Raw genomic sequence first — 25,978 nt, 5'->3', positions numbered from 1 at the left:
ACCAATATCAAAAATCCTGATATTAACCCACACACCAACAAACACCTGATTTTTGACAAAACAACTAAAAGTATACAATGGGAGGAGGAAAGCATCTTCAACAAATGGTGCTTGTACAATTGGATGATGGTGTGTAAAAGACTGCTGATAGATCCATGTATACCATGCACAAAACTCAAGCCCAAATGACTCAAAAACCTCAACATAAATCCAGGCACACTGAAGTTCTTAGAAGAGAAAATAGGAGGTACCCTTGAACAAATTGGTATAGGAGACTGCTTCCTGAACATAACTCCAGGGGCACAGGCACTGGGAGAAATAATTAATAAATGAAACCTCCTCAATCTTAGAAGCTTCTGTAAGGCAAAGGACATAGTGGACAAGACCAAACTGCAGGCTACAGACCAGGCAAAGATTTTCACCAATCCTACATGAGACAAAGGGCTGGTCTCCAAAATATACAAAGAACTCAAGAAACTAGTCAACAAACACCAAATAACACTATTTAAAAATGGGGTAGAGAACTGAAGAGAGAATTCTCAATAGAGGAAATTAAAAAGGCTGAAAGACACTTAAGAAAAAAAGATGCTTTGACTCCAAAATTTAAGTTGAAGGACAAGTTACTGGGGAAATGGATTTCTATTTTTGTTTCCACAGAAAATGAAAAGATGTGGATTCCTTCCAGACTAATGTGGCTTGATCATGCCAGACCGCCTGAAACAGAGTACAAGCTGATCCTACATTCAAAAGAGCTGGACAAAGCAGCCCTACAGACTACAGCCAGGATATCTGAATCTTCTTCGAATCCCCTAAGACAGCGCCCCTTACCAGCAGGAAGTAGTTTGGAAAGAACGACGCCCAAGTTCCCAAATATTGTGTATAAATGTTTCTTTTCATTTAATTGGACTGTTATATAAAATTAAATAAAATTAAAAAAACAAAAAAAAAAATAAAAAGGAAAAAGAGAGAAAAAAAAAAGTGCTCAACATCCTTAGCTATCAGGGAAATGCAAATCAAAACAACTTTGAGATACCAGCTTACTTCTGCCAGAATGGCTAAAATTAGGAACACCAATGACAACTTATTCTGGAGAGGATGTGGAGAAAGGGGAACACTCCTCCACTGCTGGTGGGAGTGCAAACTTGTAGATCCATTTTGCAGATCAGTATGGCAGTTCCTCAGGAAAATGGGAATGAGTTTACCACAGGACCTGGCAATTCCCCTCTTAGGCATATACCAAATGACCCACATTCATGCAACAAAGACATGTGCTCAACTATGTTCATAGCAGCATTATTTGTAATAGCAAGAACCTGGTATTAACCTAGATGCCCCTCATCTGAAGAATGGATAAAGAAGATGTGGCACATCTACACAATGGAATACTACTCTTAGGAAAAACAATGGAAACTTGTTGACAGAACTTGAATAAACCACCCTGATGAGGTTACCTAATCACAAAAATCAGAACGTAGTATATATGCACTCTTATGTTGATTTTAGACCTAGAGCAAAGGATCACCAGTCTATAATTCACACTGCCAGAGGAACTAGGGTACAAGGTGTATCCTATGAGAGTCATAAAACGTCCCTCACAGAAGCAGAAAGGGACAAGTTCTCAAGAGCACATGGAAAGTGGGGGGAGCAGTGAATGGAGAGGGAACTACAAAAGAGAAGTGGAGTAGAGGAAAGCACATGCAACTAGGAAGATTGAGTCAGGGGAGGAATAAAAGACAAGAGAGAAAGAGAGAGAGAGAGAGAGAGAGAGAGAGAGAGAGAGAGAGAGAGAGAATATAAAAGACGGAGCCATTATTTGATTGAAGATAAAACTGAACCTAAACAAATGTCTAGAGACCTACAAGACTAACTCCAACTAACAATTTGAAGAACAGTGGAAAGGCTACAATAAATGCCCTTCCCTGATAATGAGATCAACAACTAACTTATCCACCATCATGGAGCCCTCATCTAGTACCTGTTGGAAACAGAACAAACACCTATAACTAACTAAACACTGAGTTGAACTAGAATCCAGATGCAGAAAGAAAGGACAAGACCAGGTTGCAGAAACACATAGAGACAGCTGACTTGAACAAGGAGGAGCTAACAGACCCTAAGACTGATAGCTGGGAATCCAGCATGGGACTGACTCAGACCCTCTGAACATGGGTCTCAGCTAAAAGGACTGAGCAGTCTAACAGACCTCAGAAAGTGGAATCAGGATATATTCCTGGTGCACAAAAGGACCTAGGGGACAAATCCCCCATGGAGGGATACTCCCTTAATCTAGAGACAGGAGAGAAGTCCTAGTCCCAACTTCAAATGACTTTACAGATTTACATGACTCCATCTGCATGGCATTGCCCTACACATGGAATGTGTGGAGGATTGGGAGGGGAGGGTGGTCAGGGTGTATGTGATGGGGGAGAGAGTGTAAAGGGGATGGAGTGAGAGAGAACTGGGATTGATATGTAAAATAAAATAAATTAATAAATTAATAAAACACAGACTAAAAGATTGAATATGAAGACAGAATCCTTCCTTGTGCTAGATACAGGAAATACTCTTCAACTTCAATGGCAGACATTACCTAAGAGTTAAGGATTGGGAAAAGAATTCCAATCAAATGGACCTAAGAAACAAATTGGTGTAGCTATCCTAGTATCTAACAAATTAGACTTCAAACTAAAATCTATCAAAGGAGACAAAGAAGGTTATTTCTTTTCGATCAAGGAGAAACCCATCAAGATGAATTCTCAGTTCTGATCCTCTATGCCCCAAATACAAAGGTACCCACATTCATAAAAGAAACATTACCAAAACTTAAATCACACAGGAAACCTCACACAGCACAGGTAGAGTGGGAGATTTCAATACAACCAGATAGAAACTTAACAAAGAAGCAAAGGAACTAACAGAAGTTATGACCCAATTGTGTTTAGCACATATTTATAGAACATTACATCCATTACACATAAGAAAATACCTTCTTCTCAACATCACATGGAACCTTCTCTAAAATTGTCCATATATACTCAGCAATATAGCAAATCTCAAAACATACAAAAAAAAAAAAAAACTGGAATAAACCCTGTGTATCCTACCTATCAGATCACCATGCTTTAAGGTTAGAATTTAATGACATTAATTACAGAAACCCTACATACTCATGGAGACTGAACAATGTGTAATTGTACCATTCCTGCATCAAGGAAGAAATACATAAAGACTTACTAGAATTCAATGAGAAAAAGATACCACATATCCAAACATATAAGACACTTTGAAAGCTCTGCTAAGAGTAAAGTTCATAGCACTAAGAGCCCACCTAAAGAAACTGGAGAATAGTCACACTAGAGATTTAATATCAAAACTGAAAGCTCTAGAAGCAAACTCACAATGGAGTAGACACCAGGAAATAATCAAATTGAGGGCTGAAATCAATAAAGTATAAACTAGGAGAAGAATACAAGCACACAATGTAGCAAAATTGGTTGTCAAAAAATCAATGAGATAGATAAATGTATATCTAAACAAACAAAAAGGCAAAGAGAGAACATGCAAATTAACAAAATCAATATATGAAAAAGGGGACATAACAACAGACACATATGAAATCCAGAGACTCCTCGGTAATTTTAGGAGGATCTGCATTGCACAAAATTTGAAAATTTAATGGAAAAGAACAATTTTCTGGATAGATATCACTTACCAGAATTAAACCAATAACAGGTAAGCAATTTAATTACATCTATAGCCCCTAATATAATAGGAACTGTCATCAAAACTCTCCCAACAACAACAAAAAAAAACCGATAGTTTCAGCATAGCATAGAATTTTACCAGAAATTCTAAGAGTTGTTTCACATAATAGAATCAGAAGGGTGATTGGCAACCTCTTTTTATGAGACTATAATTACCTTAGTCTAAGAAAGAGTACTAAAATCCAATATGCCTCATGATCATTGATTCAAAAAGTAAATACAATACTGGCAAATCATCAATCATGAACCATGAAGTCACCTACAGCTGATAAACACATTAAGCAAATTAGCAGAATACAAGATTAACTAAAAAACAAAACAAACAAACAAACAACAAAAAAAAACCCTCAAGATCCAGCAAATCCACTCTTAGACTTACACCCAAATAATCCATATTTATGCAACAAAAACATCTGTTTAACTATGTTCATAGCATCAAGAACCTGGAAGCAACCTAGATGCCCCTCAACTGAAGAATGGATAAAGAAAATGTGGCACATTAACAGGCTAGAATAATACTCAGTGGGAAAACATAGAAGAACAATGGAATCTTGAAATCCACTGGAAAATGAATGGAAATTAAAGAAACCATTCTGAATGAGGAAACCCAGTCACAAAAAGAGGAACCTGATATGTACTCACTCATATATGGATTTTAGACATAGAGCAAAGGATCACCAGCCTATAATTCATACTACCAGAGAAAGTAGGATACAAGGAGGAACCTAAGAGATTCATACAAAGTCCCTCCCAGAAGGGGAAAGGAACAAGATCTCCTTAGCATTTTAGGAGCGAGAGTGTGCTGTGATTGGAGAGCAAGTTAGGAGAAGGGTAGAAAAGCTGTAGCTTTAAAGCGACAACAGGAAGAATATCCTTTAACTGGTGGTAAAACCACAGGCCTGTATCTAGGAATGCTCTGCTAAACATTCTGCTTATTTGTTAAGAGGCAGTAATTTTCTCTGTGAGTCCTGAGGTAGTGAGCATGGTAATGGTCCCCAACATCTCCCCCTATCTGGGAAAATAATAGAGTGAAACAGCCGAGATGTTTCTTCAAGAGGACCTTAGGACTGAGGGCTGGCTGTTGTAGAATCATTCTGAGGGGCTCTCACCTATACCTCATCTTTGGATATCTTTGCCAGCCACCAAAGTTCCTGTCTTAGGAGGGTGAAGCATCAGAAATGTGCTCCTTTCTGGGAGCCACTGCAGGGGACAGAGATCCTCATTTTTATGGGAGAGGGGTCCTTTCTAGGTCCTTGGCTGGGGCTGCTAAAGGGTCTTGAGCTTAAGGCTGTTTTCACTAGGAGGAGAAATTTTGCCTGTTTGTAAGTGGGAACCAGGATTCTCAGGCATATGCTGCCTTCCATGTAGTCACAGTGATTCATGGCCAGCCTCTGGTAGTGGATTTGAATTGGCTCTGTGGCAAGGGTATCTGCCTGTTGCTTGATAAATATCTGTCAAACATCTAAAGGCAATGAGAAAAAAGCAATATAAGACCCACACAAGGGGTCCAAAAAGACTAGGCAATAAAGTGGATCACCAAGGAGAGGTCATTGCCTGGTAACTGGACCACCTGGTGTTCTTCACTGTAGCTCACAGAAGTTGAGCAGGATATCTGCTAAGGGGAAATGTAATTAGAGATAGGCAGGTTGTTAGTAGTGGAAGAGGTCTCAGGAGTTGCTACATAACTGTATAAGAAGGTGTTATTAAGTAACCTGAATGCAATCCTGAGAACCCTAAATTTTACTTCTCAGAAAGTTGGGGAGGGGGAGAAGGTAGATCAGGACTGGAGGTAGCTATATTTTTAGTCAATGGGCTATTCTAAGAAAAAGCTCTAAATCTCTAAGGCTTATTCCATGATCACTCCTGGCAATTCCTCCAATTCCTCCTTTTTCTTTTTTTTTTTTTTTTCAAGTAAGAAGATGAGCTATTGACACTATCTCACCACAAATTGGAACAGGGACTCTGGTTGCCATAGATAGTTATGGCACATATATCCTAAAGCAAGCTAACACAGCTTTTGCATGCAAGATTGCTCAGGCCTGCAGCAATACCTTTTTGTGGAGGGTAGGTTTTTCTGCATCCTTCATGCATCCAAGTATAATACCATGAAGCCCAGGGTAATTACCTTTGGTGGCATCTTCATTGTACTCACACAAAGTGCACTTCAGTGGGAGATGATTTAGTTTTGTCAATATCAGAAAGAGGCTTCCCTGGGAAGTGGCCCCCTTGGTCCTGGGTTGGTCCCTTTTAAAGGCTCACTATGACACACTCCTTGAGGTCAAGCCTTTGATAGTGCACTTGGATAGGCTTTGCTGTTAGGGAGTAGATGGATCTGTTGGCAGATAAATCCAGTTAACCTCTTAAAGGCCCAAGGGCCTAAGGCAAGAAGAATTAAGAAGCCAGAAAGGGGTCCTAAAATGGAAGGGAATAGGATGGTAAGCCATGGTGATACTGAGAGCCATCCTTCTTTTTTTTAGCCCTTCTCTGACCTAGGCCATACTGTCTCTTGTCACTCCTGTGATCTGTATAGAAGCAACATTCCATGCTGAGTGCAGCACAAATTCCTCCTTGTGAGAAAAACAATAAGTCTAAGCCTTTACTGTTCTGGAGAAAGGCCTCTGAGAGAGAGAGAGAGAGAGAGGATGTAAGTATGGTCCTCCTGAGGTCTCAGGTCCAGTTTTCCTCTGTTCCAGGCATCTCAGAAAAAGGTCTGGTAACCACTGGGCTTCATTTTCTTCCTGAAAGAGAACACAAACATGCCTTCGACCCCATATTAGGACAGGATCGGGCCCTTTCCATAGTCTAGTGTATTGATCTTTAAATTTGACTTGAGTAAAAGTTCCATCATGCAAGAATCTGTCTGCTACAGATTGCTCATGGGCATCCACATTCAAAAAATTTAAAATGAAGAGTGCATGATTTAATGCATCATGTGGAGACTGGCTGGGGGCAGGACTTCCTGCTCCTTATAAGTTGCAGTTTGAAGGAGCTATGAGCATGCTCCACAATTCCTTCCCCTTGAGGATTATAAGGAGTACCTGTTATGTGTTCAGTTTTCCATTGAACACAAAATTGCTGAAACACTTTACTAGTATATCTAGATAATGGATATCTAGATATACTAGTTTTTATAATTTTTGGAACTCCCATGTAAACAAAACATTTAAAACAGTGACTTATCACATGTTTTGTGGCTTCTCCAGTTTGTGCAGTAGCCATTAAGAAGACTGAATACATATTGACTGCCACATGCACATATTTTAATCTGCCAAAATCTGTAATATGAGTAACATCCACTTGCTATAAATGATTAGGAAGCAGTCCTCAAGGATTTACTCCTACATTAGTTACAGGTAAATATTGTGGGCACACATCACATTGTTTGACAATTTGTTGAGCAGTCTCTGTAGTTAAAGCGACCATTTTTATTGTCTATCAGCTGACTCATTACCTTTAACCAGTGGGTTTGGAAAGTTTGAATGAGCTCTTATATGACCCACAAAGCACAGTGACTCTCTTTATAATGATTGTTATTTTGAATTTGTTCAAACAATCTTAACCTGATTACTACTAGTTCCAATGTATGGAACTGTCTCTAAAAACTGAAGAGCTCTGAAAACATATTGAATATCAGTATATAAGTAAATGAATAATGTAATAGAAAATAAAAAACTATTGCAACAGCTTGTAAATCAACTCTCTGAGCTGAATCTTGATCTGTGTGTACTACAATTGATCTTTTCCATCAATAACATAAGCTAATTTTCCATTAGAAGAACCAGCAGTAAAAACTAATATAGCTTTTTTTTTTTTTTTTTTTACAATATTGCTCTTACAATTTTAGGGAATACAAAAGGCTATATTAGCACAACTTATAACAGTCTATGAGCTTGAAACTGATTATCAATTTTTCCCAAAAACTGAGCAAAAGCTGATGGACCAAAAATCACAATTAATAAAAGTTTAAAAACTTGGGCCCTAAATCTATACAGAGATTGGGAACTTCTAATGGTAAAAGAAAATTTACTCTTTAAGTCAGGACTGCCATGGCTGGTGCCTGAGCCCACTCTCAGATAAGGGATAGTAACCCAACACCACCAAAGTAAATATAACATTCCTTTGCCTGCTAATTGTTGGATGTAAAGGTTTTGAAATAACCAATCAACTTGCTGTTTGGTATATGGAACATGTATTAACTTGGTTCCCTACCAAAATATCTCCTAGACTACGTACAGCATTTTTGTACCATACAAGATACTGCTTTAAATTAAGGAGTTGACACTTTGGCTAAGGAAACAAGCACATGCAATCACAACAATAGTCCCCTTTCCATAAGAAAGAAGTTGGACTTAACTCAGTTAAATAAGGATCAGGATAAACAAATAGGCCGAATAGATGTTTATTCAGGGAGAAATAACTTACAACCTAGAGAGATGAACACCAGGAAATTCAACCCGATCCTCTCCTGTCCCAGTCACGCCAGAAAGAGAGCCCCTTTCCTGGCCCCCTCTGACCTCCTTCCACAGGTCACTCCGCCCATGGCTCCACCCCCAATGGGCGTGGTCAGTGCCACAGAACTATCTCACTACAATTCCCCTTTTAGTCTAAAGAAAAGATTTAGGCTTAATACAAAACTATATACAAAACAGTGAATAACAAGTGTGCTCTAAGAAAAGGAAAATCGAGAACAAAATGACCTACATATCAAGTCGTAGGGTGAGGGCATAATGGAGTTTACAATAGAGTTGTCCTAAGATGGAAAACGTAAGTCTAGTACCTAATATATCTAACTAGGAAGAGAGAATAATAGTTGTGATAGTTTAATCTTCAACCTCATCAAGACCTGAGAAGGAAATTAACAATACTAGAGTAGACAGGAAATGTGGATGGACAACTTCCAAAAGGTGCAGCAAGGACAGAAACAGCAAGGCACATGAACAGTCACCCTAGGTCTCATAGCCACGTTGGTACACCCAGATTTGGCTAAGGCCAAGAGAACTTGACAGACCACAACAACAGCAGGGAGGTAGAATGGCTGTCTTACCCTGACTTGGCAAGGTCAAGCAGTCTTCTATATTTGTCTCCTGCAAGCACATAGGACTGCATGTCCAAATCAGTGGTCAAGGTGGGGGCAATTCTTTGCCCAACAGGCCATTAGCTGAGGCGAGATTGAACTCCAGCAGGAGCAACAACAGTGTCCAACATATTTTCGGGAAAGTGCACGGTGCTGTCAGGAGCAACAGTGTCTCATGTCAATGGAGTACTAATATTAAAACATTTAAATGCCATGTTCTGCATGTCTATGAAGTGATTGAAAATTAAGCATTTATATCTGACTAATCTCATAGGTACAGGAAATATGAGTGAAGATAATCTGTAATACTCTGGAACTTAGCTAAAAAGACTGATTAAAACTTCCCTGAGTAAAGCAGGAACAAATACTTAAACAATATAACTATTTACATATACATACATGTAAATCCCTAAAATAGAGGTAGAGTATAAGTGTCAAGACAAGAGGTAGAACTATGAAGAGCAGCAAGATAAATATCCCAAATTGTATCAATATACAAAATGTCTTGAATACAAGAAAAGTATACATAATAGAATATGGTAAAAAAAAATAATGTGCATAAAACATTGTAAGTGGAAAGATTTAACACAATATAACAAAGTATAAACTTAATTTTACATAGCTTACCACATAAGAATACATAACAATGTAAGCTGTAAATTACTATCTCATTCTTACTGAAATTCTCAAGAAAATAGGCTAATCTACCTATATCCCATCTAAACCATACCTTTCCCAAACATTGTTTCCCAAACATGTTTTGTGGGAAGCACATATGCTTCCCATGGTTTTGCATACTCAATATAAGCATATCTATTGATGCTGGATTGCATTCTCTAATTTTAGGAGAACTTGTTTACCCTCTTTAGTTAGCTGTTTAGATGAATTAGGATCACTATCTCCTTTAAGGATATCGCTTAAAGGTTTTAAATTGCCAGTAGATGCTTTTTAAAAAACGAAGTAACCATTGAATATTTCCCAATAATTTCTGAGAATCATTTAATTGTCACAAGCTATCCTTCCTAAAGTTTTTATTATTTGAAGCCTAATTTCTTTAAGATATAACATATGTCCCAAATACTTTTGAAAATTCTTTTTCTAATCTGACTTATAAAGCCTAAAACCTTCCTTAGCTCACATGGTTTTATTTGCTTTTTCACTGACACATTTCTAGGTGGGGCCAAACAGGGCTGCACTTCCAGATCCCTGAGGCTTTTTCTCAATATTTTTTTTTTCAAATCTTACATTAACCTCCATTTTCTCAATTTCTTTCTTAACTACAAAAATAAGAGAATTTTTGTATTCTCTCTTCTGTTAAAATATTGAACCATCCATAGAATCTCCTGTGGCTCTTAGGTTATGTTGACTTTGGCCATTTTGTACTGAGCAACTCTGGGGGTTCAGCCATGGGAGGTGCAGGTCACCAACCCTTTCAATCAAGACACTGGCCTGATGTCTCTTTTTACCATATCTGAAGCAATTCAAATAGTACCTTTCATTAGGATTCACACATTCATAATTACACTTCATACACACATGATTGCCCACACCACACCATATATACATAAATCTTTTAGACCTCCTTTTCTCTATGGAAAGATTAGTTTGTTGAAATAGAACATTCTTAATTGAAATCTCTTGTAATGTGGCTGCTATAGAAAACCTTTGAAGTATGAGCATCCAAAATCTAAACAAATCCCAGTAAGTTCATTTATGTTACCCCAGTTTCTGACAGGATGCATTAATTTTTTATACACTTGGCTGGGTGTTAGCCACAGCAGCAGCTCCTAAGACTCCAGGCCTCTAGTTCCCCTCCATCCCCCCCCCCATACATATACACCTTTGCTTTCTGGGCCTGGGCTGGCCCCCTGTAATCCATCTGTGACTTTCGCTGTTTGAAAAGTAAACAACCACCATTGTAGCAACTCTGAGGTCTTGGCACTCAGAGGTCCTGCTGACCTAGTGCATATGCATGGCCAATCTTGGCTTCCCTAAATTCTAGAGCAGCATGGGGGTATGGGAGTGGGGCAGTAGGACAGGGGATTCGTAAAGTCTGAATTCTCCTTGCTCAAGCAGGATGGCCTGCTGCATTTGAGGAGCAGAGGCCAGAGTTGGGGGGGGTCGTGATAATGGTCCCACTCATATTTGGCTGCCTCCTCCTCAGAGCCAGCCTCTTTCCCTACAGAGAGGATGCCTGGGCCTCTCCTTTCTTTCTTTCTTTTTATATTGTAAGACCCTCAGAAAGAGGAGACTCTCATTTTTGGTCAGTATCCCCAAGAATCAATGTCCAGTCCAGTTGCTGCAACATGCAAGAGGCTTTAATGAACAGGAAACGTTTGCGCAAACGGGCTCCTCCATTATGCAGGCTAGAGAGAAGCCCCCTCCCCTGGGCACAGGTGTTTTTAAAGGCAAACTCACAAGCTTAAGAGAATAAACAGCACATCAGCACTATGTACAGAGGCAATTTCCACCAGTGGAGGGCCCCCCATAGAGTCATTTGTAGGGGTTCAGCCCAAATGGTCCAGGGGTGTTTCTAACCATGAAAAGCACAAAGGTAGGAGAGCTATCTGATCAATAACACCAGTCTCTGAGGTCAGTTTAGTGAAGGTCTCCTTAACAGTTTTATTTATGCTTTCTACCTGAGCTTTGGGATCTGTATGCACAATGTAATTTTAATCAATCCCCAATATCTTGGCCAGTGACTGACTTACCTGGGCAACAAAAAACTGGACCATTGTCTGATTTTACTACCTTAGGTATTTTAAATCTTTGGAAAATTTTCTTCAGTAATTTTTTTAGCCACCATGGTTGAGACAGCCCCATGCACATGAACAGTGAAAAAAGCATACCTGCTGCCTGTTAAAGTTTATGGACTTCTCTTTGTCTAACAGTTCCACTGCCCCAGCACATTCTTTACCTTTTACAAATTAACTGCTCCCAGCAGTGAACCCATCAATGTCTCCCTAGCCATCAGGATGTCTGTAAGATCTTTGAGAACCCCAGTCTCTTTAACCAACAGTTGATTGCAACTGGTCTGTTCCATGGCCCTAGGGATTTGGTCAAAACTCCCCAGGCAACACCCTTAAGCTCATCCACATAAAGGGTAAAAGGTTAGTTACATCAAAAGGCTTAGAGCGGGTGCATTCAGCTGGGCCTTTTTAATGGCATCAAATGCCTCCTGATGCTCTGGGATCCAGGAGAATTTTTTCTTAGTCAGACTGTAAAACCTAGATGTCCCCAGAAATTCTCTTACTTGTCTGGCAATCATTGGGGAATTTTAAACCCTTGGGACAGTCGGGTCCAGATGAGCTGCCCAGTTCTGCACATGTCAGGGTCCTTCCATTCAAAGGCAAAAAGCAGTTGGCTGGTGGGATGTAACCTCAAATGAGTGAGATACTCGGCCCACGCCAAGGTCCGCTGTTCTTCGGGTAGTCCATGAATTACCTTGGGCTTGGGGAGAGGGTCCCAACCCTGTCTCCCTTTAATTTTATATTTTCTTTAGGTCTAGGACCTTTGATACCTTGTTTGTCTTCTTGAGACTGTCATTTGTCAAGTGTCCTTTTTCTTTACAATATGCACACTGGTCCTTGTCGAGTGGTGTCCTGTTGCCCAGGTTCCTTAGCCTGTTTTAAATTTCCTAACTTTTTTTTTCCTCTCTCTATTTTTTTTTCCTTTAACCACTGTGGCCAAGATATTTTAGCCAAATTCTTTTCCTGTCTTCTGTCACGCTTTTTCTCTGTTCTGTCTCTCTACTGTGTTTCTTTTCTCTCCTTCCCTTCTCTGTCCCTTCAATACACTTTCTCTACCTCTTAACCCTTCCACTCTTTGGAGTTTCTTCCTAATATCTGGGGCCCAATTTTCCCATGAAGGCCAGAGCCACTGAAGATCTCTGGGCTTCTGAAGTAGGGTCAAAAGGAGTGCTCTCTTTACCTTAGCCAAATTGGTGGGCAGTCTTGCGGCACCTCGGAGACCTGCCACCAGAGCCTGGTGATAGATTTTTAAGCTCTCCCTACCTTCAGCAGTGTTGAAGTCCCAACTGGGGTGAGTCAAAAGGAATCCCAAGTCAATCTCTTTTTTCAGCTGTGCTGGCTGCCCATTGGCCCCAGGGATATTTTTCTAGCCTCAAGCAGAAACTATTGATAATCATCTCAAATAGACTGGTGCGAAAACAAGGAACTCCAAAAAGGGGGTGGTTAGTTTTCCCAATTACAAAGATCTGGGTCAGCCCTGGAGCCTGTTGTTGGGGAGCCAAACATGTGTGGTGGTAGGGTCATAAGTTATAACCCTGTCCCTCCATTACGGCATGTCTCTGCCCAGGCCACACCGGGCCCATGGCTGGTCAGCCATTCTGCTGAAGCTCAGCCCCAGTGGCTCTGTCTGCCCTGCTACATTCCTGGGAGCGGGGGGATGAGCTTGATCATTATCTAGCTAAGTCTCCCAGCCCTGCTCTCCTGCTGATCTAAAGTCAAACTTAGGTGGGGTAGTTAGTTGTTGACCCATGGGAAGAGTAGAAATGGACACAAACAGTAGGAACAGAAGGACACAAAAAACACAGAACAAGCCAACAAACAGGACAAATCTGCACAGTAGACAAACGGTGTCCAAACCAAAGTTACAAAGTGGGAGGGAAGCAAGTCCGGATGCTGACCATCCTCCGGAGAAGCAAGACTTTGTCTCCTCCCCTCCTCCAAACAACCAGGGACTTTCGTCCAGGGTGGGACCAAGGGTCTCAGGACACATCTGTCTCCCCCTGTAGTCCTATACAACTCCTGTGCAGGCCAGGCACAAATTCAAATACTCGAGTCAAAAACACATAAGATCAGACGCATCAGACATACATCAAGCATATAGGTTGTGAGCTCTATCTTAACCTCCAGCTGGCAATGGAATTGAGTCTAGGGGTTGACCAGATCTTGGTGGGACCTCCAAAATGTAAGACCCTCAGAATGAGGAGTCTCCTATGTTCAGTCGGTATCCCCAAGAACTCAATGTCCAGTCCAGTTGCTGCAACACGCAAGAGGCTTTAATGAACAGGAAACATTTGTGCAAACAGGCTCCTCCAGCACGCAGGCTAGAGAGAAGTCCCCTCCCCTGGGCACAGGTGTTTTTAAAGGCAAACCCACAAGTTTAGGGAGGGGGTGGGACCCTCTGTCCATTAAGTGCGTGACCCTTTGAGGCTGGATGGTCTCGCTATTAGGATCAATAGATCTTAGGGCCTCATTAATCTTGTTAGGGCTAATTAATCCTGTCTGGGAAAACTGGAGGTACAGTTTTCTCTTTGTTTCTTAAGAACCCTAGTCACCATCTGCTGACTCACAAGAAAGGAGGGCAGTGTGAATTCTTGGTATCTTGTTTTCTCAGGGTCTTGTGAGGGGAAGTTAGTAAATTCCAAGGAACAGATATTGGTTTCCAGGTTAGTCCTTCATTTCAAGTCAGGGGTTTGTTTAACTTTACTTTTTTTGTCTTTCAATATCAAGGTTGGACTGAAGAGCCCCTCTTATAGGGAAGGCTTCCTTTTAGCCACTGAAGAGAACTGGAGGAGGAATACTGATCATTCTCCCGAAGACAACAATTTCTAGAGGACCAGCTGTTGGAAAGTTGTTTTGGTTGTCTTAAAGAGAACCTGAAACAGGTTCCAATAACTGAAGGCATTAGCAAGATTCTTTATCATAACCCAATTCCTGATATCCGGTAGGGATTTCTTAAGCTCAGAAAGTAACAGACTTTCCAGAAATGCTTGTTCCATCACTTACCATAGGATCTGCATCATTGCTCGCCACCATGGTTGGTTAATAGTTGGTTATTCTTTCTTTGTCAGCAGGACATGGAAAAGAAAGCAAAGCCATCCCTTTGAGGGACACTCTGGAAGGATCCTTCTCTTTCCATGAGCTGCATTCTCCCCTAGAGGTCCTCTGCCAGATGACATTGGGCACCAATGTTCACAGCAGCATTGTAATTGCAAGAACCTGGAAGCAAGCTACATGCCCCTCAACTGAACAATGGATAATAAAGATGTGGCACATTTACATGATGGAATACTACTCAGTGGGAAAAACAAAACAATGGAATCTTGAAATTCACAGGCAAAAGGATGGAATTTGAGGAAATCATTCTGAATGAGGTAACCCAGTCACAAAAAGAGGAACATAGTATGTACTCTCACATATAAAACAAAGGATCACCAGCCTATAAATCTCACCATCAGAGAAACGAGGATGGAGGAACCTAAGAGATTCATACAAGGTCCCTACAGAAAGGAACAAGGTCTCCTGAGCAATTTGGGAGTGGGGTGGGGGAATTGAGTGGAGTGGGAGCTATGAAAAAGATAAGGGGAGGAGAGGAAAGCATGTGGGACTAGGAAGATTGAACCAGGGAGGAATAGACTAGAGGAAAAAAAGAGAGAGGGAGATGCCCCGACCCGAGGGGCAGTCAACGACAAACCAGGAAACACCTAGGAGAGAATGAAGGACAAGGGATAGAAAGAACAATAGAAAGATAGTATTCTGATCAAGCTGATAAATTTTATTTTCTTAGGGGTGGCCTGTATAGGGCCATAGGCAGGATGTGAGTAGGGTTTGCATGAAGGAAAGATAAAAGGAATGCCCTGAACTAATCTTTAACTGGCTATAAAATTGTAGCAGAAGGAATATCCTGAGCTACTGTTTAACTGTCTGTAAAGCTACATCAGAATTACTATCCTGAGCTATTCTTTAACTGGTTGTAAAACAGCAAGCCTGTATCTAGGAATGCTTTGCTACACATTCTGTTCATTTCTTATGAGGCAGTAATATTCTATCTCAGATCCTGAGGTAGTGAGTACAGTGAGGGTCCCCAACAGAGAGATACCATAAAAGAGGGATACATTATAGGTTTGAAGAGAAAACTGACTCTAGAGAAATGTCCAGAGATATAAAAGAATGACCCCAACTAACAGTCTAAACAACAGTGGAAAGGTTAGATTATATGCCCTTCCATGATAATGAGGTTGATAACTAATGTATATGCCGTCATAGAGCCCTCATCTAGTAGCTGATGGAAACTGAAGCAGACAGCCGAAGCTAAACACTGAACCGAACTCCTGGAATCCAGTTTCAGAGAGGGAGGAATGATAAGAAAAGGGGCCAAGATCAGGCTATAGAAACCCACAGAGACTGCTGACCTGAACAAGGGTGGAGCACATGGGCCCCCAGACTGACTGATAACTGGGAAACGAGAATTGTACTGACACAGACTCCCTGAACATGGGTCTCCTTTAGAAGGCCTGGGTAGTCTAAGGGACCTCTGACAGTGGAACCAGGGAATATTCCTGGTGCACAAAAGGAATTTGGGAGCATATTCCCCATGGAGGTATACTCCCTTAGCCTTAACGAGGGGTGGGGAGTGGGCCTAGACCACACTCCAAATGACTTGACAGATTCTTTGATCCCTCCTGGAAGGCATCACCCTCCCTGTGTAGTGGGCAGGGGATGGGATGGGAGTGGCTTAATGTGCATGGGAGGTAGGGAGGGAGAGGGAACTGGGATCGATATGTAAAAATATAAAAAAAGAAATATAAAAAATGAAAAATTATATACACAGATATGTAATTTTGCATGCATTATAGACCCTATGATTTCTGCTTCCATTCATCTGAGCCCCAATGCACCTTGTTTCTTTGATTATGAGGATATTTTTCTCCTGATAGCTTCTAAGCCCTCTTGCTCTTAGAATCTTTCACCTGCTGTGGTGTAATATTCCTTGAGGTCAAAGAGGAAGGAATTGCTGTATATCACCCACTTTTACTTTGGCTACACAAACTATCCATAGTGTTACTGCATCTTTTCCCCTCTGCTGCTGGAGGAAGTCTTTCTGATGATGTCTGAATCAAACACTGATTTCGGAGAATAGATTATGTGTAGGAATCATTTTATTTGTTCCTTCTTAGACCAGTAGTATTTTGTCTTATTTCTCATCTCTACGCTTTCTAACTTCAGCTTCTTGGTCATGCATTCAGTGATGAGTTACATTATACATCATAGCGAGGGCATTAGTCAAATCACTCATTTGTTTGCTATTTTGACACTTTGCCTGCCACAATTGCCCTAGCATTTTTTGCAGGCAAAGCACATTGCAGTTCAAACAACTCTTTATTGTAGGAAATAATGGGTCCTTACTCTAATGTGGGATTCTCTGCTTCTTGTTTGGTTGCATTGTCCAACTTAAATAAGATAATTTTTCTTCAATTTAATATACTGTATTTTTGGATATTTAACTACTATTGCCTGGAAGCCTGTCTTATATGGAAAGATGTAAGGGTAGTGGATCTGAAAGGGAGGAGAGGTGGAGACACCAGGAGGAACAAACACAGCGAGGAGAATGATAATCGAGATACAATGTATGAAAAAAGACTGCATTTTAAATGAAAGAAAAATACAGCCAGGAAAACTATTAAAAAATTTATGCATCCTAATATAGATTCTATATTATCCAATGCAAATATTGTAATTAATAGAACACAATGTGTTTTCTCATCATTTCTAAATTTCATTGGTGCCTATTGTGAAGAGTAGTACAACTTGACTCTTCTTGACTCTTTTTTAATGCTGATGTTGTTATAGAAGAATGATTTTTAAAACCGAAGAGAATTTCAAGGCTATACAGCTCTCTCTCTGTGTGTGTGTGTGTGTGTGTGTGTGTGTGTGTGTGTGTAAATGTGTGTTCATGTGCATGGCTATATGTAGTATATGCAGAGTATGAAAATTCTGAAACAAGGAAAATGAGAAATTTATATTTTCTTATTAGTATTGTTTTTAGTAAAATAGAATAAAATCACTTGCCCATCTCCCTTTCCTTCCTACAGTCCTGTCACACTTCTCTCTTCTCAAGGCCTAATTATAAAGTTTAGAGCCTCTTAATTTTTTATAAATTTTGATGCATATGGATGTATGTATGATATATAAATACAAAATACTTGGTCCAATAATGAATTAGTTAGTTTTATGTAAAGTCTCATTTATCTCATATCAAACTAAAGAGAATTCTCATATACATATAAATATTCTCATATTCTTTTCCACTAAAATGATTTAGTACAGAGCACAAACTTTACATATAATTTATAGTGTGTTTCAATAGATGTTAATACATAAGATCAAGACTAATTCATAGCTATTGCACAATTCAAGCACAAGAATGGTTATAGAGAAGGAAACCAGTATTACAGATATTGCAAACTGAGATCAGAATGCTTATTTCATGAGAACTGAGGTATGTGACAAGTGTAACAACTCTAATGTGTAGTTTATTTTTAATATTTACTAATGAGAAAAAGTACATATTTTGACTTAAAATTTGAGGACAAATGTGTCAATTTACTCTTTCTGACAAGTATGTTAAAACAAAGATGATAGAAAAATTTAATGAGCATTTTCAATTTTCAAATGCATATTACTGAAATTTTGAAAAGAATTTCTCTTAATTCTTAACAAAATAATGAAACACTTTGGAACAAAGATGCACTGGAGGCAAACATACAGACAACCTCCACACCTACCATAGCCTTGCCCTTGGTGCTATGATAGACAGGGAGGAAGGTAATCCAGACACAACAGAACACCAGCATGCTGAATGTCTGGTACTTGGCTTCATTGAATGTGTCAGGCAGATTCCTGGCCAAGAAAGCTACAGTGAAACTTTCCAGGACAATGGATCCCAAGTATCCCAGAACAAAATAAAAGGCAATAATTGAACCTTTGTTACAGGAAATCAAAATGTGGTCTTTTCAACATATATATCAACATCAACAAATGGAGGAGAAGTTCCCAGACTGATCCCAGATAGAATCAGTTGAATCATGGTGCAAATTGGAATGATGTCAGGTTCCCCTGACATCAGCAGCCTTCTCATCCTTTTATCTGGAGTAGTAACCTTGAAGTCCAGTACTAGTGTAATTGTCTTAGCCAAGACAATAGCAGCCACAGTGAATACTACTGCAAATATAGTCTGCTACATGAGGCATGTGATCATGTTGGGTTGGCCAATGAAGAGCAAGGAACAGAGAGGGAGATATGCAGAATGTAGCTAAGATCTCTGTTATTGTCCTTGACTGTGGGAGTGTCCTTGTGCTTCAAAAAGACATGGAGTATTCCAGCTGTGAGTATAGAAAAACATATAGCCAAGAAGACTTTTTTGAGACAGTGATTTCCTCCAGGGTTAGCATACTGATCATCAGAGCACTTTACACACTGATCCAAGTCTGATACAGGAAAAAAATGTATCATCAGATATATTTCTTGGAATTTCACAGAAAATGTTACAATAATGCATTAAAAATTTCTTGTCACATTAGCCTTATTTTTGAAGTAGATAGAAAGTTAAATTTTTTATGTTTATGTAATAATAGCAACATCAGTCAAATTCTTTTTTCTTTATGCACAATTTTTAAAATCTGTTGTTTATATTTATCATTCATAGCCAAGTCGTTTTTACTTACTTTCCAAATTTAATTACCAGGTAGTAGAATATTCATGTTTAACCAACAAAACAACTGAGTTGGAGCAATATGGAAAGATATACTTGTTATTAACAATTCTATAGACCATAACGTATGAGAGCATGCAAACACTTTCTTCCATGTGTGTTGTGCTATTTATCAGCTACAATGGAGGTACCAAATACCAATTTCTTTTTGTAACTTCTTGTGTAGTAAAACACAGTCAATACCATATATAGCTTAAAGACTGTATAATAGTGTCAGGGAAAGAAGAAACTTCATCAAGTATTTAAAAACTAAAGTCTCTACATGCTCAATATCACATTTACTATCAAGTTTCTTATGAATTTTGGCAAGAAACAGGATCTACCAGTTAACTAATTTATGTAAGATTTGACTCTCACTATTCTCAATAGAGAAATATTTATTGAGAAAACAATATGAAGAAGATACTCTCCTTCTTTTTATTTTTTTTATACTTGGTTGAATTTTTAAAATACATTAACCTGTTTTAAATTTTTTTTTACTTAAATAATTAAGAATTCTATTTTACATACAATCCCAGTTCCCTTTCCCTCCTTTCCTCCTATTGCCCCAACAAATCCCATATCCCACACCCATTCACTCCTCAGTGATGGTGAGGCCTCCCATGGGGCATCATCATATTCTGTCACATCATTTGAAGTAGGATCTAGGCCCTCCCCCAAGTATCTAGACTGAGGAGCATTCCTCATTCTTTTGGATAATTTTTTAATTCAATAAAAACATTTAAATATTTTCTGCACAAATTACATGTAACTAGTATAGTCTTTTGTTTTCCCTTTATTTTCTTTATTTATTAGATCTTAAATGTATCAATTAGTAACAAAATTCAGTGGCTATTTTACCAGTCATACTAATCCTTGCTTGAAATATTAAGTGTTGGTGGAATATTAGAGAGCAGGAAGGAAGTAAATACATAGATGTCCAATGGGATCTTAGAGTTCTCTTTGGTACCTAAGTCATTTGAGATGAATTCATCACATCATGTTGTAGAATATGTAGTATTTTCTGATAGATGGTGTTATAGAATGTAAAAGTTGATACATTTTAAGGTTTTGGAAATTCTCTCATGAATTCAGGGCTACACCATATTAGTAGTAGTGATGGGTGTACTGAGTAATTGAGGTAAGGACCATGCACCTCACCTTGATATTTGTGGACTTGATATGTATATGCAATTCAAAGTTGGATGCCCCAGTGATCCAGAAATACTTTGAGTGATGTCTAGATAGCCAGTTTTTTTTTTTAATTTTATTTTATATAACAAAGTCCAATTAAATGAAAACAAACATTTATACACAATACTTTGGAATTTGGGCGTCGTTCTTTCCAAACTACTTCCTGCTGGGAAGGGGCGCTGTCATGGGGGATTCAAAGAAGATTCAGATATCCGGGCTGTAGTCTGTAGGGCTGATTTGTCCAGCTGTTTTGAATGTAGGATCACCTTGTTCTCTGTTTCAGGTGGTCTGGCATGATCAAACAATATTAGTCTGGAAGGAATCCACATCTTTTCATTTTCTGTGGAAACAAAAATAGAAATCCATTTCCCCAGTAACTTGCCCTTCAACTTAAATTTTGGAGTCAAAGCATTTTTTTATTTATTTTATTATTTTACATGTTGATCCCAGTCCTCCCTCCCTCCCTCCCTCTCTCTCTCCTTCCCTCTCTTTTACCCTCTCTGCCCTCTCACATGCACTCTAACCACCCTTCCCTCCCATCCACCCACCCCAATTCCATATGTAGGGGAATGGCATCCAGTTGGTGTCATGTAGATCTGACAGGTCATGTGAAGTAGGGGTTAGAGCTTCTCTCCTAGGTTAATGCAGTTATCCCTCAATGGGGGATGTGTTAGCAAGGTCGTTTTGTACACCAGGGATACATCTTGGCTCCATTGTCTGAGGTCCCTTAGACTGCTCAGTCCTTCTGACTGAGAACCATATTCAGGGGGGACTGATTCAGTTCCATGCTGGCTACCCAGCTATCAGTCTGATGTCCCATTAGCTCCTCCTTGTTCAGGTAAGCTGTCTCTGTGTTTCTGCCACCTGGTCTTGTCCTTTCCATCTGTATCTTGGTTCTACTTCGACTAAGTGTTTATGTATGGGTGTTTGCTCCTATTTCCAACAGGCATTAGTTGAGGGCTCCATTGATAAGTTAGTTTTTGATCTCACTCTCTGAGAAGGGTATTTTTGGTAGCCTTTCCAGGGAAGCTCAAATTGATAGTTGGCAGCAGTCTTGTAGTTCTCAAAACCTTTGTGTTTAATTCTATTTTCAAATCAATATTCTCTCTCTCTCTCTCTCTCTCTCTCTCTCTCTCTCTCTCTCTCTCCTGTCTTCTATTCCTAACCCGGATCAATCTTCCTGGTCTCATGTGTTTTCCTTTCCTCCCCCTTATTTTCTCCTACTTCTCTCTCCATTCGCTGCCCCCCCACTTCCCCTGTGCTCTGGGGGACTTATCACTTCCTGGTTTGGTGAGGGATTTTATATGAATCTCTGAGAATACACCTTGTATCCTAGTTCCTCTGGTGGTGTGAATTATAGGCTGGTGATATTTGATTTAGGTCTAAAATCCATATATGAGTGAGTACATACTGTGTTCCTCTTTTTGTGACTGGGTTACCTCATTCAGGATGGTTTCTTCAAGTGCCATCAACTTGCCTGCTAATTTCAAGATACCAGTATTTTTTTCTGCAGAGTAGTATTCCATTGTGTAGTATGCCGGGTCCTATGGTAAACAAATTCCCATTTTCCTGAGGAACCGCCATACTAATCTCCAAAATGGCTGTATGAGTTTGCACTCCCAACAGCAGTGGAAGAGTGTTCCCATTTTCCACATCTCTCCAACATGAGTCATCATTGGTGTTTCTAATTTTATTCATTCTGGAAGGTATCTCAAAGTTGTTTTGATTTCCCTGATAGCTAAGGATGTGGAGCACTTTCTTAAGTGTTTTTCAGCCTTTTTGATTTTCTCTATTGAGAATTCTTTCTTCAGTTCTGTAACCAATTTTTAATAGGTTTATTTGGTGTTTTGTTGACTAGTTTCTTGAGTTCTTTGTATATTTTGGAGATCAGCCCTTTGTCGGATATAGGATTGGTGAAAATCTTTTCCCAGTCTGTGTGCTGCCATTTGGTCTGGTCCACTGTGCTTTACAAAAACTTCTAAATTTGAAGAGGTCCCATTTATTAATTGTTTCTCTCATTGTCTGCCCCTGGAATTATGTTCAGGAAGTGGTCTACTATACCAATTTGTTCAAGGGTACTTCCTACTTTCTCTTCTAAGAGGTTCAATGTGGCTGGATTGATGTTGAGGTCTTTGATCCATTTGGACTTGAGATTTGTGCATGGCGACAGACATGGGTCTATCTGCAGTCTTCTACACATCCTCATCCAATTTGCCAGCACCATTTGTTGAAGATGCTGTCATTGCCCCATTGTATAATTATAGCTGTTTTGCTGAAAATTAGGTGTTCATAGGTGCATGGATTAATATCAGGATTTTCAATTCGATTCCATTGCTCTGCCTGTCTATTTTTATGCCAATACCAGGCTGTTTTCAGAACTATAGCTCTGTAGTAGAGCTTAAAGTCAGGAATGGTGATGCCTCCTGAAGTTCTTTTATTATATAGGGTAGTTTTGTCTATCCTGGGCCTTTTGTTTTTCCATATACAATTGATTATTATCCTTTCAAGGTCGGTGAACAATTGTGGTGAGATTTTAATGGGGATTGTATTGAATCTGTAGATTGCTTTTGGCAAGATTGCCATTTTTACTATGTTTATCCTACCTATCCAAGATCATGGGAGATCTTACCATTTTCTGATATCTTCTTTAATTTCTTTCTTTAGAGCCACAAAGTTCTTATTATATAGGTCTTTTACTTGTTTGGTAAGTGTTACACCAAGATACGTTATGTTGCTTATAGCTATTGTAATCGTGATGCTTCTCTGATTTCTTTCTCTGTCTCTTTGTCATCTGAAGAAAGTAGGGCTACTGATTTTTTTGAGTTTATCTTGTATCCTGCTAGTTTGCTGAAGGTGTTTCTCAGCTGTAGGAGTTCCCTGTTAGAGTTTATTGGGTCGCTTATGTAAACTATCTTATCATCTGCAAATAGAGACAGTTTGACTTCTTCCTTTTAAATTTGAATCCACTTGATCTTTTGTTGTCTTATAGCATTAGCTAGAACTTCTAGTATGATATTGAAGAGATATGGAGAGAGAGGGCAGCCTTGTCTTGTTCCTGATTTCAGAGGAATTGGCTGAAGTTTCTCTCCATTCAGTTTGAGGTTGGCAGTTGGTTTGCCGTATATTGCTCTTATTATGTTTAGGTATGTTCCTGTTATATGTGACCTCTCCAAACCTTTGTCATGAAAGGGTGTTGAATTTTGTCGAAGGTTTTTTCAGCATCTAGGGAGATAATCATATGGTTTATCTTTTTCTGTTTGTTTATATGGTGGATCACGTTGATAGATTTTGGATGTTAAACCATCCCTGCATTCCAGAGATGAAGCCTACTTGGTCATGGTGGATGATTTCTCTGATGTATTCTTGAATTCGGTTTGCCAGTATTTTATTGAGTATTTTTGCATCGATATTCATCATGAATATTGGTCTGTAGTTTTCTTTCTTAGTTGTGTCTTTGTGAGGCTTGGGTACCAAGGTTATTGTGGCCTCATAAAAAGAGTTAGGCAATGAACCTTCTGTTTCTATTTCGTGGAACAGTTTGATGAGCAGTGGTATTAGTTCTTCCCTGAATTTCTGGTAGAATTCTGCACTGAATTCATCTGGCCCTGGACTCTTTTTGGTTTGAAGGCTTTTGATGACTGCTTCTATTTCTTTGGGGGTTATAGGTCTATTTAAGTTGTTTGTCTGTTCTTGATTTAATTTTGGTAAGTTGTAGTTATCCAGACATTTGTCCATTTCCTTTGAATTTTCAATTTTTGTGGAATACAGGTTTTCAAAGTATGACCTGAAAATTGTCTAGATTTCCTCTGTGTCCGTTGTTATGTTCCCCTTTTCATTTCTGATTTTGTTAATTTGCATGTTCTCTCTCTGCTTTTTTCATTAGTTTGGATTTTCTCAAAAAAAAAATAACTCTTCGTTGCATTGATTTTTTTTATATCATTTTCTTGTTTTCTATTTTGTTGATTTCATCCCTCAAGTCGTTTATTTCCTGGTGTGTACTCTATGGGGTGTGTTTGCTTCTCTCTGTTCTAAGGCTTTCAGTTATGCTGTTAATTCTCTTATGTGACTATCCTTTGTTTTCTTCGTATGTGCACTTAGTGCAATGAACTTCCCTATTCCATTTGTTTTCCACAGAGAACTCAAATGGGCTCAACTTTAGCTGTTTGTGTATTTCCTTACTAATCCCACATTCTTCTTCCTCTTGCCATTTGATGTTCCTATTCCTGCCCACCTGCTTTCATCCATACCTATCTACTCTAATTATCTTCCTAAAACAAAACCTTATAAATGTGTAATACTGTGTATAGATATACATATGTAATTTAAAATGTAATGTACTCATCTGCACAGACAATGTTCCCTCCAAGAGCCAAAACACACTAACAAAATTTTCAACACCACCCATGAGAAATCTTTTGAGATATTGTTCAGGATTGTTCCAAAGACTATCACATTGTTACAGACTATTGCTATTACCTTTTGTATGCCCAAGGGGTAAAAGGTAAGTTACAATTGCTAAAAATAGAATGCAGTTCTGACATAGGGAACAGCTCTTAGCTGAAACTGTTATAAATGTATATTCTTTGAGGACTACATTTCAGAGTCATACATTTTAATTTAATTTTGTATTTAATGCAAATTAATTTTGGATTAATAGTCTTTTAAGTTTGGTTTGCTTACAAACAGGGAAATAATCAATTTTCTTAGCCAGATATTATGCCTATGAACCACAGGAACAAGTACCATGTTATGATAATTCTAATGGAGTAGTAATGGCATGTTTACATTGATGGTAATTAATATCTCTCTAATTACATTTTAGATTTTGTCATCAAGGGAATCCATGTCTGTCAAAGAAAACCTAGTTAACTAAGTACCCAATATTAATGAAGTCATAGCTATTGTAGTAAAAACCACAACTACTAAATTACTAAACGAGCACAATATAATAGCATTCTAAGCATTTGTCCTTCTATCCACACAAAATTATAATCTTCAATGCTCATAAAGTTAGTATTGTGCCCCAACTTGCCAGGCAGTCAGCAACAAACTGGGAAACACCTAGGAGGAATTGAAGGATAAGGGATAGAAAGAATGACAGCACATTGATATTCTGATTAAGCTGCCAAATTTTATTTTTCAGGTGAGTCTTATATAGGGCCATAGACAGGATATGAGCAGGGTTTACATGTACACAAGATGAAAGGGTCAGTAGAAGGAATGCTGTGAACTTATCTTCAAATGGCTGTAAAACTGTAGCAGCAGGAATATCCTGAGCTATTCTTTAACTGGGTGTAAAACCGCAAGCCTATATCTAGGAATGCTCTGCTGAACATTCTGCTTACTTCTTAAGAGGCAGTAATTTTCTATCTTTTCTATCTCAGAGGCTTGAGGTTGTGAGGATGGTGATGGTCCACAACAATATTGCATTGCAGTGATACAGAATATC

The 25,978-nt window shown here is 39.0% G+C and overlaps 2 pseudogenes; both read right to left on the bottom strand.

Moving 5' to 3' along the window:
* The window catches only part of LOC127227321 (vomeronasal type-2 receptor 116-like), a 46,404-nt pseudogene extending 31,796 nt beyond the window's left edge, over nucleotides 1-14,608 (bottom strand).
* A 3,625-nt stretch (nucleotides 14,609-18,233) lies between these two features.
* LOC127227310 (vomeronasal type-2 receptor 116-like) overlaps nucleotides 18,234-25,978 on the bottom strand; it is a 28,302-nt pseudogene continuing 20,557 nt past the window's right edge.

Source organism: Phodopus roborovskii, unplaced genomic scaffold, assembly GCF_943737965.1.
Source record: "Phodopus roborovskii unplaced genomic scaffold, PHOROB, whole genome shotgun sequence".
NCBI classification, from domain to species: domain Eukaryota; kingdom Metazoa; phylum Chordata; class Mammalia; order Rodentia; family Cricetidae; genus Phodopus; species Phodopus roborovskii.
This window is presented reverse-complemented; position numbering and strand designations above follow the sequence as displayed.